The sequence below is a fragment of the Macaca mulatta genome, chromosome 10, assembly GCF_049350105.2.
Source record: "Macaca mulatta isolate MMU2019108-1 chromosome 10, T2T-MMU8v2.0, whole genome shotgun sequence".
NCBI classification, from domain to species: domain Eukaryota; kingdom Metazoa; phylum Chordata; class Mammalia; order Primates; family Cercopithecidae; genus Macaca; species Macaca mulatta.
In genome coordinates, this window is record NC_133415.1 from 34,008,844 (window position 1) to 34,025,222 (window position 16,379).

A 16,379-nucleotide genomic window follows, 5' to 3' on the forward strand; every position below is an offset into this window, starting at 1 on the left:
GTCGTAACGATATTTATTGAGAAATTAGTATGTGCCAGGCTCTGGGCTAGTTCCATTACATGCGTTGATGCATTGTTTCATTTAATGCTCATCATCCCCATGTTAAACGTAATAGAACTACAGCTTAGAGAGGCTGAGTAGTTTGATCACAGTTCCACAGCTAATCCAGGTGGAATTCTAATCCAGGTGTTTCTGACTTTAAAATTCCTTGTTATTCACCACTGCATCATACTGCCTCTTATAACGGCTGATCTTTGTGCAGCACTTTACAAAAAACTCTAACATATATTATCATCTCAATTTTATAGATGAAGAAACTAAAGCCACAGAGGTTACGGGTTTGCCTGAGTCTCAGAGCTGGGATCCTAACCAGTGTGATTTCACCTCTGCTGCTGTTTCCACTGCACTGTACCAGACTCTCTCCTGAAAGAAAAGGTGCTGGGTGTCAAAACTCTTCTCTCAAGTCTCCAGAAAGGGGAGTTCTTACTAAGGTCTTTCAAAAATCCTTCCTGCCGCAGTGAAATCTGTGTTCCTTTTTCTGTGGGAACAAAGGTCAGCCTCTTGCATAGAGACTGAGCTGTCATGCGCTAGTTGGGAAGAAGGAGATAAAGTTCACGGAGCTCAGGTCTGGTCTGGATGGTTTCTTCACCATTTTCTTGTGCGTTTGGCATAGGGCAGAGTTGGTCTGTCTCATTCTTTTTTTATTTTTTCAGAGAGGAAGGAGGGAGCCTGTTTATTCTTGAGGATATGAAACTAGAGATGATACAAAATAGAATGAGATGCAGGGAAACCATTTAAACCCAGGGCGAGTGGAAGGCACTTACAAGGAATTACACAGCATCCTTTTGACGAATAGGCAAAGTGTTGGTTTATGGAGGCATCTGGGCGATCAAAATTAATATTTTCCCCTCTAGAGATAACAAGTGTTATTTATAAAGCACTCCTTTCTGGAATGAACTCACAGCACTGAATGGGTGTTGGCTAATTACCCCACCCAACAAACAATCAGGCAGCAAGGAAAACAGAGAGATAATTATACCCATTTTACAGGTTGGGAGACTGAGCCATGAAAGGAGCGAGGCCTTGCTCAAAACCAGCTCATGGAGAGCTGAAAATAGAAGGCAAGCCTCCTAATAGGACCCTCGCATCTCACTGTGTACAGTTTTCCTGCTTTCAGATGTCCTCCTGAGAAAGGACAGACTGCTTGCTTTCCAGAGAAAAGCAGCCGACATTCACTGGGGACTACAGCTCCCAGCAGACACCGAGAGGAGACAGGGCTGTGCCCCTAGTGCCCATTCCAGATTCCCAAATATGGAGAAGCACTGGGTTTTGGAAGAGGAACGGAATGTTTACCCTTGAGAGAAAGAGAGAGGGAGGATGAGGTAAGTTTGGAATATTTAACTCTGTCACCTAAACGCCTGCCTGGTCTTTGAAATATAGCAGCCAAAGTCATGATCTTTTAATACATCTTTCTAGAAGATCTCACTTTTTAAATTCAGCAGTCAGTTGAGCAGAAGTCTGCTTTCTCCTAGGATTAGATGTGTGATGATGGGGCGTTGTAGTTCCAGGAGGCCAGATACCCTTTTTCTGACTCTGAGCAGCTCAGAAAGTGATGGTGGGAAGGAAACCCAGGGGAAGATGTGCTCTGCTGCAAAAGGAGCGGGCGGATGTCCCTGAGGCTGGGGCTGCTGGCAGGCTTGCTGAACCAAAGGACCAGCAGCCTGGGAGGATAAGGGTTACTCTTTGTCTGCCTGGGAGGCTGCTGAGCCCGCCTGGTGGGAAAGGCATGAAAGAAATATTCCCACCAGCTCGGTCTCCATTCTGTCAACAAACATTGACAGAAGCCCCTTTGCTGGAGGCACTAGGCTGGATGCTGAGGGGGATGTCTGACACGGAGCAGATCTCTGCCCTCAGGAGGCTTCCCCTTGAGGATGGAAAAGGAAAGATGGAGCAAGGAAGAAAGAGACAGACAACTTAGGGCAGCGTGTTCCTACACCTTTCATTCAGTGTTTATTTAGCCATCGCCCACCATGTGCCAGGCAGGCACTGTTCTAAGCCACTTGGAATGCAATGGTGACTATGCCAAAAGAAAAGGCTTCTGCCCTTATAGATTTCACCTCCTGGCAGCCCCTGATGTCTGGGGGAAGAGTTCTCCAAGCAGAAGTAACAGCAGCAAGTGCAGGGCCTTGAGAGGGGTGTGAGGGTGGTGAGCGTGCGAGCAGAAGGCCAGTGTGGTGGGAGGGGAGTGGACAAGGGCAGGAGCAGGAGGTGGGAGAGCCAGGCTGGGGTCAAAGCACACAAGGCCTCATAAGGATTAGGCGGGATTTCTTTCTAGTTGTAGTGGAAACCATTGAACTGTCCCCAATGAGGGGAGCAGACTCTGAAAGAGTCTGGAGAATGGTGCGAGGGTGTTTCTGAGCAGGGATGGACAGGAGGACAGATTCTGATCTAGAGAGAAGGTGCTGCTGTCAACAAGACCCTCAGAAGCTGGGTGTGGAGCTACGCTAGCCCATGGCCTGTTCAGTCCATCCATCTGTCCAGAGACGTGGTCACTTGGGAAGCAGTGGATGGCGAGGCTGGAGAAGGAGGATTAGGAAGATGTTTGTTCGTTTGTTTTTTGAGACAAGGTCTCACTCTGTCACCCAGGCTGGAGTGCAGTGGCACCATCTTGGCTCACTGCAACCTCCACCTCCCAGGTTCAAGCAATTCTCGTGCCTCAGCCTCCCAAGTAGTTGGGATTACAGGCACACACCACCACACCCGGCTAATTTTTGTATTTTTAGTAGAAATAGGGTTTCACCATGTTGGCCAGGCTGGTCTCAAACTCCTGAGCTTGGCCTGCCTTGGCTTCCCAAAGTGCTGGGATTACAGGTATGAGCCTGTAATGATGATGCACCCAATAATGAGGCTGCACCCAGCCTCATTCAGAAGATTTTTGAGTCAGAAGGCTCTGAGCCTCAGGTTAACAGTAACAGGGAGACTTGGGTACATAGAGCCATTTTTCACAGACTTTGATGTCCATCTGAGAACCTGGTCTCCACCAAGAGGGCATCGTTTTCCCCTAAGAGATTTGTTGCTTTGGAGGCTTCTGAGTGCCACACTGAAACTAAGGTGGCTGAGCTGCACAACTCCAGTGGCGCCGTGGACTCTGTATTGTACGTGAAAGGTGCCCCCAGTGCATGACGTAAACCACAGGGCAAGGCAACTGGTGGCACTGCGCAATGGCAGAGGCACCGGTTAGCATTTGGGGAATGAAGTGTCAAACCCGCCAACAAGGACACATGGCACTTTAGTCACTCCCTTGACCCCCGACCCGGCAGAGCTGGCTGCAGGACAGGAAGAGGAATGGGGACGAGAAGAACGGGGTGAGAGAGAGCTGAGAGGGAGAATGGAAAAGAGGAGTTAAAGGAGTAGGTAAGGGAAGAAGCACTTAATTTAGGTCATCCTTTTGCCTAGCAAAATGTGAGAGGGAAGTGAAAGAAGGGCAGAAAAAGGGAGAAAAGGATTGTACAGGTGGCTGAGTTGCAAGTAGTTTTTTGTTTAGTTTTTGTTTTGTTTCGTTTTTTTGAGATGCAGTGTCGCTCTGTCACCCAGGCTGGAGTGCAGTGGTGCGATCTCAGCTCACTGCAAGCTCCACCTCCCGGGTTCACGCCATTCTCCTGCCTCAGCCTTCCGAGTAGCTAGGACTATAGGCGCCTGACACCACGCCCAGCTAATTTTTTTGTGTGTTTTTAGTAGACGGGGTTTCACCATGGTCTCAATCTCCTGACCTCATGATCCGCCCGCCTCAGCCTCCCAAAGTGCTGGGATCACAGGCATGAGCCACCGTGCCCAGCCTGCAAGTAGTTTTAGTAGAATTGTCCACAGCTGTGATCACTCTGGTGCAGTGTGGCATGTATCATGGTCCCGCCAGTCTGTGGAACTCGGGACAGTAGCAAGGCACCGAGACTGCAGCTCTGGGGGTCTAAAGAAGACCCTGCCCATGAGGAAGACAGTAGGCTTGGAGCCATCCAGTAACTGGACATGCAGGCCAGCTGCTAGTCCACATTAAGCTCCCCACCAAGGGGTCTCATCCTTACTGCTCCCTTTCTGTCTGATTTTGGGGAGACCATGGTCCCACCCCAATAGGTCAGAGCCGAATCAGTTCAAAGCAAATGACAGTCCCTGCCATGCTGCTGCTTCTCTCAACCCCCAGCAGCCAAACAGAAGAAGGACTTTGCATGAAGAGGGAGCAGCAGACTGTTGTATGTGTGGCAGGGATGATGTGATGGGATTGGTGCGTTCTCTGCCCAGTCAGATCCATTTTCAGTTCTCAATAATAGGAAGTAGCAATAAAAGATTCTCTCCGGGCCAGGCGCGGTGGCTCAAGCCTGTAATCCCAGCACTTTGGGAGGCCGAGACGGGCGGATCACGAGGTCAGGAGATCGAGACCATCCTGGCGAACACGGTGAAACCCCGTCTCTACTAAAAAAAATACAAAAAACTAGCTGGGCGAGGTGGCGGGCGCCTGTAGTCCCAGCTACTCGGGAGGCTGAGGCAGGAGAATGGCGTGAACCCGGGAGGCGGAGCTTGCAGAGAGCTGAGATCCGGCCACTGCACTCCAGCCTGGGCGACAGAGCGAGACTCCGTCTCAAAAAAAAAAAAAAAAAAAAAAAAAAGATTCTCTCGGACCATCACATCGAGGTTGCATACTTCCTTGGACATGCAAGATCCAGCAGATTGTAAAGCGAGCTATAGTATTTAGGAGACAGGACAGACAAACCAATGACATCACCTCTCTTGCCTCTCACCCGGCCTCCTTTCCAGAGCTATTGCATTTAGAGCAGTGTTGCCCCCTGCTCCCTTCACCAGATGCAACTGGCATACAGCTGCAGACACGGCTGCTATGCCCCATCCATCCTACAGGTGCCCATTGTCCAGTGAAGAAAGGCCTGACTTTGGTGTGATAGCGTCAGAGTGTCTGGAAAGAATCCTCCATCCCCCAAACCACCCAAGAATTACATAGCTGTGCCCCATCATGCTGGCTAAGAACCTCTGCCTCTGCCTGCACCAGCATGACTTTAGCTTAGCAAGCCTCGGCTCTGAGGGATGACGCAGCTTTGACCGAGGGAAGCCACCACTGCCTGCCTGTTGGTGGGCACGGCCAGGAAGACTCCTTCAAGGAGCACAGGCTCATTTCATCCATCTCCCGGAAGCAGCTTGCCCATGTCCCTCAGGACCCAGCCCCTGCCTGCCTTCCTGGCCTCATTTCTCACGCCCAGTCTCCTCCTCATACCCACAGCTGCAGTCATAAAGCCCGCTCTGCCACTGTCCTGGTCCACTCTCTCCTCTCCCAGCCTGGGACTTTAAGCAAATGACTCCTTCTTGGAAGCCCTTCCCTGCTTCCTGGACAGGCTGACCCCTTTTAACCCTCCAGAGTTCAGCTCAATTATTACCGCTTCTGGGAAGATTTTCCTGAACCTCTCCTCGCCTCTGTCAGATGGGTGACTAGCTCCTCGTCTGTCTTCCTGTGGCGCCCTGTACTTACCTGCATTGCAGCCGGCTCACCGTCTGCTTACGGAAGCAAATCCCACACCGAAACTATTAACTCCTGCAGGGCTTTGCTGCGCATCTTATTTCTAACTCCTAACCTAGCTAGGCCGTGAATATTTCTTGAATGGATGATCAGGATGCCATGGCCTCGTGAGTCACCAGGTCTCCACTAGCGAGGTAAAATAAAGAAGTAAGGCCGTGATCTCAACTTTCCAGGCCAGTCACCTGTCTTACCAAGCACATCCGCGTCCTGAGGTGTTGACTCCTGCACCCATACTCTAAGCCCTCCCTTGGGCTCCCCCAACCCAGTCCTTATTCCCACCTCTGCCACCCTTTATTCTGAGGCTCCCCTTGGGCACTCTGTGACTAAGAAAACAAAAGTGTCTCTCTGGATTACCAAAGAGAGTGTGCTGCGTCCTTGGATAAGGACTTCCTTTTCCCCCTTCTCTTCCTGAGTCAGGAGAACCTGGGCTGCACCCTTTCCAACTGCGGATCAGCCTCTGCTCGCATCCCACTCCAGCCCCCACCTGAATGGGGGAGGGAACACAAAACCTCAGAGAGGGTCTGGAGGCAAGAAGCAAATTGAGTTTGAAAAACGGGACTTGTACAAGCAAAATAGAGGTTGAGAATATCAACATTCAGCTAGGAAAGCAGAGGGGAGAGGTGATGGGACGCTGCCTAGAGGCCTCGTTCAGGCAGGTTGGGAATGTACAACTGGAAGAAAACTTTAGTCAGATATCAGCAGGAACCGTCAGTGTTTTACTCAGTGTTTTTTTTTTTTTTTTTTTTTTTTGAGACGGAGTCTTGCTCTGTGCCCCAGGCTGGAGTGCAGTGGCGCGATCTCGGCTCACTGCAAGCTCCGCCTCCCGGGTTCACGCCATTCTCCTGCCTCAGCCTCCCGAGTAGCTGGGACTACAGGTGCCCACCACCTCACCCGGCTAATTTTCTTGTATTTTTAGTAGAGACGGGGTTTCACCGTGTTAGCCAGGATGGTCTCGATCTCCTGACCTCGTGATCCGCCCGTCTCGGCCTCCCAAAGTGCTGGGATTACAGGCTTGAGCCACCGCGCCCGGCCTACTCAGTGTTTTAACAGATCTCCACTGTGGGGATTGTCTCCTTGGAGTCAGAGTTGGGAGTGAGTGTGAGACCCCTGGAGGCCCTTTCTACCCTGGAATTCTATGCTCTAGGCCAGCTGTGGCCTTCCTGGGACCCAAGTTCCATTAAAGCTATTTTCATCAGCAGTAAATTAGCTAGTCTGGGAGGATGGGAAAGTACGGCTTCTAAAGGAGGCAATTCACTGGGTCAGGATGCCCTGAGGCAACAGTGGAGAAGCTTTGGATCCCAGAACAACAGCCTCCAGTGTTCAGGATGCGGTGGGTTAAGTGGGGAATCTCCACAGAGCCTGACCCATCCACAGAGCGGGCAACACCAGGACCCCCGGATAAAACTGCAGAGACTTCCGAGCTCCCTGGGGCTAACAGCTCACCATTTGTAACACTAGCTATTCAGGCAATGAAGCTTACAGTCCAGGCTTACTCTTAACAATAATCCTGGCTACTGCCATTAGACTGAAGCTCAGAAAAGTTAAGAAATTTGCCTGACACTACCAGCTAGTAAATGGCAGGGCCAGATCCTAACCCAGAAATGTGACATCAACTCAGCTATGACACATCACTCCATCTCCCAGTGCTCCTCCCCGAGGAACCGATTCAGTGAGTTGGCCGGTGACAGGGACGGTCTGGCCTAAGCTCCACTCTTCCCTTCCCAGAATAAAAGGGAAGACTGAGATCTCAGTGCCTATCAGATTTATGTTGGTGGCACACAAGTGCTGCCTCTGAAGACCAACATATGTGAAGACCAACATATGTGAAGACACAACATATGTGAAGACACAACATATGTGTCCTTTTTCCTGGCTGGGCCAGGTTCTTTTAGCAAGCAAGAACTCACTGGGCTGTGCAGAAAAAGCAGGGTTGGAGGGAGAGTCGAGCTAAAGAGGCGCCTGGAGTAGTGGAGAGAGCCCTAGGCTGGGTCAGAATGTCTAGCTTCTTTTTCCAGTTAGTGCAGAACAAGTTACTTCCTCTCCAATCCCCAGAATCTTTATCAAGGAAAAGGGTGTGGGGTGGTGTAGAACAGAGGTATTAGTATAAGGAAATGCCCACTCTACTGACCTTGCTGGGTTACAAGGATAAAACGCAATCATTGCTGTGAAAGAACATTGACTAATAAGAAGTGCCGTATGTAGTCATGTTTTATAAAATCCTTAAGCGCTTGTGTCATTGACTGTCCAGCTCAGTGTGTTTTATAGTGAGGTACTGGCACTCAAATGCCCAGCCTAAGCATTTCGATGCCCTAGGGCTCTCTGTAATCTGTTGATCAAATCATCCAGCCACATCAAAATCTTGACAAGATCAGTCCTTCCTGACTGTCCACTCTTGAACTCTGAACTCCTGATATTAACCTCAGTTCCACTTTTCTAAACAAGTCGGCCAGGCGAGGTGGCTCACGCCCGTAATCCCAGCACTTTGGGAGGCCGAGGCGAGTGGATCACCAGGTCAGGAGTTTGAGACCAGCCTGGCCAATATGGTGAAACCTGTCTCTACTGAAAATACAACAATTAGCCGGACGTGGTGGTGGACGTCTGTAATCCCAGTTACTTGGGAGGCTGAGGCAGGAGAATCACTTCAACCTGGGAGGCGGAGGTTGCAGTCAGCCGAGATCGCGCCATTGCACTCCAGCCTGGGCAACAAGGTGAAACTCTGTCTCTAAATAAATAAATAAATAAAACAAGTCAAGTTCTTTCTCATCACTGGACTTTGCAAATTCCAAGTCCTTAATTCAGAATACTTGGTCTGATCATCCCTACCCCACATCTAAGGTCAACATTCAAAAAGCAGAGACCAGCCGGGCATGGTGGCTCATGCCTATAATCCCAGCACTTTCAGAGGCCAAGGCAGGTAGGACACTTGAGCCCAGGAGTTCAAGACCAGCCTGGGAAACATGGCAGAACTCTGTCTCTACCAAAAAGAATACAAAAATTAGTTGGGCATAGTAGCGGGCACCTGTAGTCCTAACTACTCAAGAGACTGAGGTGGGAGGATCACTTGAGCCCAGGAGATGGAGGCTGTACCTATTATTGAACTACTCCACACCACTCCAGCCTGGGCAACAGAGTGAGACTTTGTCTCAAAAAAAAAAAAAAAAAAAAAGGCAGAGACTGTGGTGTTTGCGTCGTACATTGCAACATCAATGCAGTGCAGAATGGGTGTCAGTAAATGCCTGATGAAATATGGATTTCCCTTCAATTTCCCTTCCCACCTCTGCCTATTTTTTTCCTTGCTACTGAGATGGTGATTGTTCTGACCTCATTCTATGGGGATGCCACAGAGATTAGCTCATTAAAAATGATGAAGCTCTCCTGACACTTTGTGTTAATGTTTAACAAAAATAGCTGGGGGTGTAATGACTCAGGGAGACAACGGAGAAACCCTTTGACTTTCTTAGATGGGCAGGACAACCAGGTGCCCCCGTTCTCCCACACACTAGCTCTGTGGGAGCCCTGACCCTTGCCCTCAGTGCCTCCCACCCTGCTCTCTCCTCTGGGCAAGGCAAGGGACATCCCCAGCCTTAGCCTGGGAGGCTGAACCCCACCCACCGTCGCTTTGGACATGGCCTCTCCCTCTGGGAGATTCTTGCAACCGTGAGATGGCTGGAGCTTTTGGAAGCATGGCAGAGTCTGGAGGCCACAGTCACCTGCTGCTGAGGTTCCCGCATCCCTGCCCCTTTGCCAGATCAGACTGTGGGGCTGGGGTATGTGAAGAAGGGCAGTTTACTTAGTTCTTCCCTAGGATAGAGAAAAGGGAGGGGAATGGTCACTGGCAGTGAATAAATTAAAGACCCATGCCGGCTGGAGACCACTGGGGAAAAAACAGCAAATCCGTGAATTATCCTGTTTACACCAGAAGTAAACTGATAGTCTGGACCTTTACCTAATAGACTGTGCTGAAATCACAGGCCATTCACGAGGAAAGATGCATGGAGCTGTGTCTTTGCTCCTCCATATTCATTAAAGACTTTGGCACCACTCCACTCCAAGTCTTGCCATCATCCTGAGTAACTTCAGTGTCCAAACAGACCATTCATTTACAAACTCGGAATCACAACCCATTAATGAGTCATGAAATTGATTTTGAGGATTGTGGTCAGCAATCTTTTTCTAAAGAAACGGAGTAGAAAGAAAATATTAGAGTACTTCACATGTAGGAAAGGTGGTTTGGGGGTAAAATATTTATTTTAATTATATATATGATATAAAACATATGCTAATAATAGGTTATTTCCATGACATAATACCTTCATCTCTAATAGGTCACGGTGTAAACTATGTTTCTAGTTGTGGGCCGTAATCAAAAGTCTAAAAGAGAAAGGAGTATATACAATGGAATGTTATTCAGCCTTACAAAGGAAGGAAATTCTGATACATGCTACAAAACGGTTGAACGTTGGGGACATTTGTGCTAAGTGAAATAAGCAAGTCACGAAAGGACAAATATTGTATGGTCCTACTTTCATGAGGTTCTTAGAATGGTGAAATTTATAGAGACAGAAATCCGGAGAATGGTGGCTGCCAGAAATCCGGAGAATGGTGGTTGCCACGGGCTGGCCAAGGTAGAGGGGGAGGGATGGGGAGTTGTGGTTTAATGAGTACAGAGTTTCTGTTTTGCGAGATGGAAAGAGTTCTGTGGCTGGGTGGTGGTGATGGTGGTACAACCATGTGAATGTACTTAATGCCACTTAACACACTTAATGTTCTTCATACAATGTACTTAATACATTTAAAAATGGTTAAGATGGGCCGGGCGCAGTGGCTCAAGCCTGTAATCCCAGCACTTTGGGAGGCCGAGACGGGCAGATCACGAGGTCAGGAGATTGAGACCATCCTGGCTAAGACGGTGAAACCCCGTCTCTACTTAAAAATACAAAAAATTAGCTGGGCGTGGTGGCAGACGCCTGCAGTGCCCGCTGCTCAGGAGGCTGAGGCAGGAGAATGGCATAAACCCGGGAGGCGGAGCTTGCAGTGAGCTGAGATCCGGCCACTGCACTCCAGCCTGGGCGACAGAGTGAGACTCCGTCTTTAAAAAAAAAAAAAATGGTTAAGATGGTTAATTTTATGTTATGTGTAGTCTACCACTTTTTTTTTTTTTTTTGGGACGGACTCTCACTCCATCTCCAAGGCTGGAGTGCAGTGGTGGGATCTTAGCTCACTGCAAACTCCGCCTCCCGGGTTCACACCATTCTCCTGCCTCAGCCTCCCGAGTAACTGGGACTACAGGCGCCCACCACGACGTCGGGCTAATTTTTTGTATTTTTTAGTAGAGACGGGGTTTCACTGTGTTAGCCAGGATGGTCTCGATCGCCTGACATCGTGATCCGCCCGCCTCGGCCTCCGAAAGTGCTGGGATTACAGGCGTGAGCCACCGCACCCGGCCTCTACCACACTTTTTAAAGCCCTGGGAGAAACCTCCCACATCCTTGACCTCACGTCAGGTGACTTTGGTCTCCACTCATGTTCAGCTCCCATTCTGAAGGCTACACCCTGGTCCCAGCCATCATCAGGAACTACTTTATCTTCCACTCTCTGACCTCAACGTCCTATCTTTCCAACTTTCTCACTCCTTTTATTCCTTCTGTAACAATGTTTCTGTCTGGTTGCATCCCTGAAACTTTTGACCAATCTACCCTCTCCTAGTGAGGCCACCTCCATTCCTCCCGAAATTGCTGCAACAGTCGTCTCACTGGTCTTCCTGCCCAGAGTCCTGCCCACTCCAGTTCATCCTCAACTTCGCATTAGGAGTGCCATCTCTGACGTTTCAATCCGATCTTAACACTCCCTATTTAAAACCTCTCAGAGGCCGGGCGCGGTGGCTCAAACCTGTAATCCCAGCACTTTGGGAGGCCGAGACGGGCGGATCACGAGGTCAGGAGATCGAGACCATCCTGGCTAACACAATGAAACCCCGTCTCCACTAAAAATACAAAAAAATTAGCCGGGCGTGGTGGCGGCGCCTGTAGTCCCAGCTACTCGGGAGGCTGAGGCAGGAGAATGGCGGGAACCCGGGAGGCGGAGCTTGCAGTGAGCCGAGATCGCGCCACTGCACTCCAGCCTAGGCGACAGAGCGAGACTCCGCCTCAAAAAAAAAAAAAAAAAAAAAAAAAAAAAAAAAAAAAAAACCTCTCAGAGGCTCTCTATTGACCTCAAGATAAAGTCCAAACTCCTTAACAAGGCAGACAAGCTGGGGTGCGGAGCGGCTCCTGGTTGATATGCCTCCCTTCTCCGCTGTCCTCCTGCATGGGCAACGTGTAAGCTTTAACTTTATCAGCAGGTCTTGCAGTGCACTGAGCTTTCACTTTGCTTCTGGGTGCTAGGGTCCTCCCCATCCCATTCCTTCTTCACTTGGCTAACTTCTATCACTCAAGACTCAGTTGGCCAGCACTTCCGGGAGTCTCCCTCTGTCCTCACCAGGCTGGATCTGGGGCCCTCAGGTGAGGTCCCGTAGCACCTATGCCTGGCCAGATCAGAGGGCTCGCCGCTCTGCACTGTAATGACTTGTTTCCTTTTCTCTCCACCCTGACCAGACTGTCATCTGCCTTCCCACACAGCCAGGCACTGTGTGAAATTCATCGTGGCATCGCCATGCCTGTTACACTGCCTACCACAGATAGACATTCTCTGAGAGGCGAGTGGGTGGGTGGACAGGAGGTTGTTCGAATGGGTGTGGACTGCACAGATTTTGAAATTCCAACCTGGGAATCAAGTTCCATCAAGACTTTCAGCTGGAAACACATTTGATCAAAGATGGTTTATCCAAATTAAGAATAGTTTCTGTCTTTGTATAGCACTCAACGGTTTGTAGCCCGCTGTCATATTTATGATGCTGTTTAACACACTTAATGACCTGTGAGTTAAGAAGGAAAGCTATCATCATTACCACATTGTAAATGAGGTGCGTATGTTCACCCAAGGTCAGAGAGTTAGTGAATGTCAGAGCCAGGACACGCACTCAACCTCTTCCTTCCGCTTGCTCTACCCCACTGCATTTAACCTTTAGGAATAAAAAGAATCAGAATAGCTAATCCTAATATTACAACCTTTCAGAAAACAGGGAATATGTATTTTCTGGCTTCTGTGGGATTCTACCAAGGTCCTAGTTCTCAGGTACTTAGAAAATATTAACTAGCTCCACTGCAGCAAAGCTATCCTTGATGTGCCTTGCTTTTTCACATTTTTTAGAAAAAGAAACAAAAACAAGTACCCCAAAAGACCAGTGTCTAACAACACATGGAAATAATGCCTTATATCCACCCTTCATCTCTGCAGTTGCAAATCAAGCCCAGTTTCTTTTATTTGGTTCTCAGTAGAGAGAAATAAATAAAGCATGAATATCATTTCTATCCCATCTACATCCAAAAAGGCATGAAAAGCGTTTATCACTATTCCTCATATAAATAACCTCTTCCATCTGCTTGCTGTAGTCTAATTTAAGTAGTCCTAATTGCATTCTGCATAGGACCTATTTTCCAAATATTCATTTTATTTGTTCTTATATGGACTATATCCAATTGCTCCCAGTCTCTTTTACCTTTAAAGCCAAAACTGGACATGAGTCACCAGTAAGTTTCTGGTTAAAGCCAAGAACAGTGGGAGGATAACGTCATGGGCCTTCAGCCTTGCTCGTGATGCTCATTTGAGTGTGTCTCAGGCACACACAACTACACTGTGTGTCCCCAGAGGAAGGCGAGCACTGTGGGGCTCAAGTGCTGCTGCTTCTGCCCAGGGGGAAGCACAGACAGAGCATTTAAATGACAAACAGCTCTTCCTCTTTCTCCACATATGCACCCCATAGGCACTTTGGTCTCTACCTGGATCCGTTAAGCACCCATAACCATCTTTTGCAAAAGTGAACTTAGGCTGGGAGAGGTGGTTCATGCTTGTAATCCCAGCACTTTGAAAGGCCGAGGCAGGAGGATCACTTGAGGCCAGGAGTTCAAGACCAGCCTGGGCAACAAAGCAAGACCCTGTTTCTACAAAAAATTTTTAAAAAGTAGCCAGGTTAGGCCGGGCGCGGTGGCTCAAGCCTGTAATCCCAGCACTTTGGGAGGCCGAGACGGGTGGATCACGAGGTCAGGAGATCGAGACCATCCTGGCTAACCCAGTGAAACCCCGTCTCTACTAAAAAATACAAAAAAAACTAGCCAGGCGAGGTGGCGGGCGCCTGTAGTCCCAGCTACTCGGGAGGCTGAGGCAGGAGAATGGCGTGAACCGGGAGGCGGAGCTTGCAGTGAGCTGAGATCCGGCCACTGCACTCCAGCCTGGGCGACAGAGCGAGACTCCGTCTCAAAAAAAAAAAAAAAAATAAATAAATAAAAATAAAAATAAAAATAAATAAAATAAAAAAGTAGCCAGGCATGATGACCCACACCTGTAGCCCCAGCTCCTCAGGAGGCTGAGGTGGGAGACTCTTAGCCTGGGAATTCAGGACCGCAGTGAGCTATTATCATACCACTGCACTCTAGCCTGGGTGACAGAGCAAGACCCTGTCTAAAAAAGAAAAAAGAAGAAGTTGAGGAGCACCAAAGACACAGCCGGCACAGTGCTGCCTTGCTTGGCTGCCGCATCTCTACGCCTCTTTGAGCCCACAGCCATTCCCAGACTGCAGGAGCAGATTCAGCCCCTCGACAGTCTCTCCTCAGTGTGCAGCGTCCCCATTCTCCTCACCTGACACAGCCTAGCTCAATGGGCCCCCGAAGAAGGGATTCTCTTGCTGGGCCAGCAGGTTCCTACTCCAACTGTGCATCTTAGTTTCAGTGTGAGTCACTGTGGGACCGTAGGCAGGGTCAGATGCCCCCAAAGGTAGTCAGGTCTCAGTCCGGAGATCTGTGGGGACGGTCTGGACTAGTTTCCCTGGGATGGCAGGGCTGGAGGGAGGCCTGGCATCAGGAAGCACATGACTGGCAGAAAGGGGAAAGGAATACCAATTTCCATCCTCCCCTGCAAGGCCGCAAGACACTCCTAAGAAAAATTACCACGGTGTGCTTAGCTGGAGCCAGTGTTGTCTATTTTCTTATAATATTAATTACTGCCTTGTAACTGTAAGTTAACTGCTTGATTTTAAAAGAGCTCACAGATGAAAGCTAAAAGAAGAAAAACAGAGGAACTGGAAATTCCACACAGCTACGAGCAGCAGATAAAAGCTGCCCCCCTACAAATGCAAATCTAGATGAAGAGAAGGTAAACAAGATAATGCCAGCTAGGGTTGTTCAAGGAAACAAGAGAGTGTTCTATAAATATAACCAGAAAAAAAATATTTGTCTTAGCAGATGAGATCATCACACATGGCTCATGATAGAGATCTTTTGTTGCTCCCTTAATTGAAGCTTGGAAGAGAGCAGAAATGAGAGCAGAAATCAGACTACTGCCCACAAGGTTCCAGTGGGCTGGTCCATGTTTAACTAAGTGCAGCTGAAGTCATGAAGACTCGATGCCATCAATCTGAACTATGGCCTGTGTCTCACAGACATGTGGGCCCCGCCCTGCCCACTCAGCACCAAACCGGCTATGGCTCACCCGCACTGAGCAAATCAAGGGCAAAGCCGGGAAGGGGCACACGGCCACGGGCTGAACACAAGCCTAGGGGCAGGGAAAGGCCGAACAAAGCCCCAGCCTCCACTTTTCTGGGACTTCTTTTTCTGAAGGCTACTCCCCATGTGGGACAGGAGCTGGAGCAGAGCTGGAGACCTCCACCCATAGCCAGTGCCTGCTGCATGCCACGTGAGCTCTCGGCATTGGGACTCTGGCAGTGAACAAGACAAGCCCCCAGCTCTGGGAGCTGGAGATGAAAGGCTTCGGGGGTGGCTGGAGACAGCCAACAGAAATGACAACTAGCCAAGATAATTTATGTACTCACAAGTATACACTGAACACAAAATGCACATAGAAGCCAGGCATAGTGGCTCACACCTATAATCCCAGAGCTTTGGGAGGTCCAGGAGGGAGGATCACTTGAGGCCTGGAGTTTGAGGCTGTCGTGAGCTATGATCACACCACTGCAGTCTAGCCTGGGTGATAGAGTGAGACCCTGTTTCAAAAACAAACCAGAACAAAAGTGCAGCCAGAGAGTGATGTGGGGCTCCTTTAGCTCACAAGGTTAGGGCAGGCCTGTCTGAGCAGGTGTCAGAGTTGCAGCCTGAAAGGTGAGGGGGCTGCTGTGTAGCAGGGAAGAGTGTTCCGAGAAGAGGGACCATCGAGTGGAAGGGCTCAGAGTCAGAAAAGAGCTTGGTGTGTTCAGGGGACAAAAAGAAGGCCCATAGGACAGTGCCAGAGAGACCAAGGGAGAGGAGGGAGAAGAGCCGCAAACGCCGGCAGGGCCAGCTCTGTCGCTGCAGGCCACCGGAAGGGGTTTGGATTCTGTTGGGTTTTTTAAGGGGAAGAGTGCTGTGATGTGGCATGTACTTTAGAAAGGGCTAAAGCACTCTTGGGCTGCTTTGTACAGGATGGGCTAGAAGGGGCCAAGAATGGTGATAGGAAGACTAGATAGGGGCTTTGGTCCATGGAAGAGCGGAGGGTGGCCAAGATCTGGGTGGAGGAAGTAGAGGTAGTTAGTAGTTGTCCACTGGGAAATGCGTTTTGAATGTTAAAAAAGTGGAGAGGACTGGCTGGGCGCGGTGGCTCCCACCTGTAATCCCAGCACTTTGGGAGGCCAAGGCAGGCGGATCACGAGGTCAGGAGATCGTGACCATTCTGGCTAACGTGGTGAAACTCTGTCTCTACTAAACAAAATACGAAATAT

The 16,379-nt window shown here is 49.4% G+C and overlaps 1 long non-coding RNA gene across 1 annotated transcript; it reads right to left on the minus strand.

Moving 5' to 3' along the window:
- On the minus strand, nt 1-14,482 carry LOC144331962 (uncharacterized). Its single transcript, XR_013399619.1, has 4 exons — nt 14,309-14,482; nt 9,522-9,748; nt 9,188-9,376; nt 1-1,354 (listed from the first exon to the last, which is right to left on the minus strand). It is a non-coding gene; the product is annotated as an uncharacterized LOC144331962 (long non-coding RNA).
- Between the last annotated feature and the right edge of the window lie 1,897 nt (nt 14,483-16,379).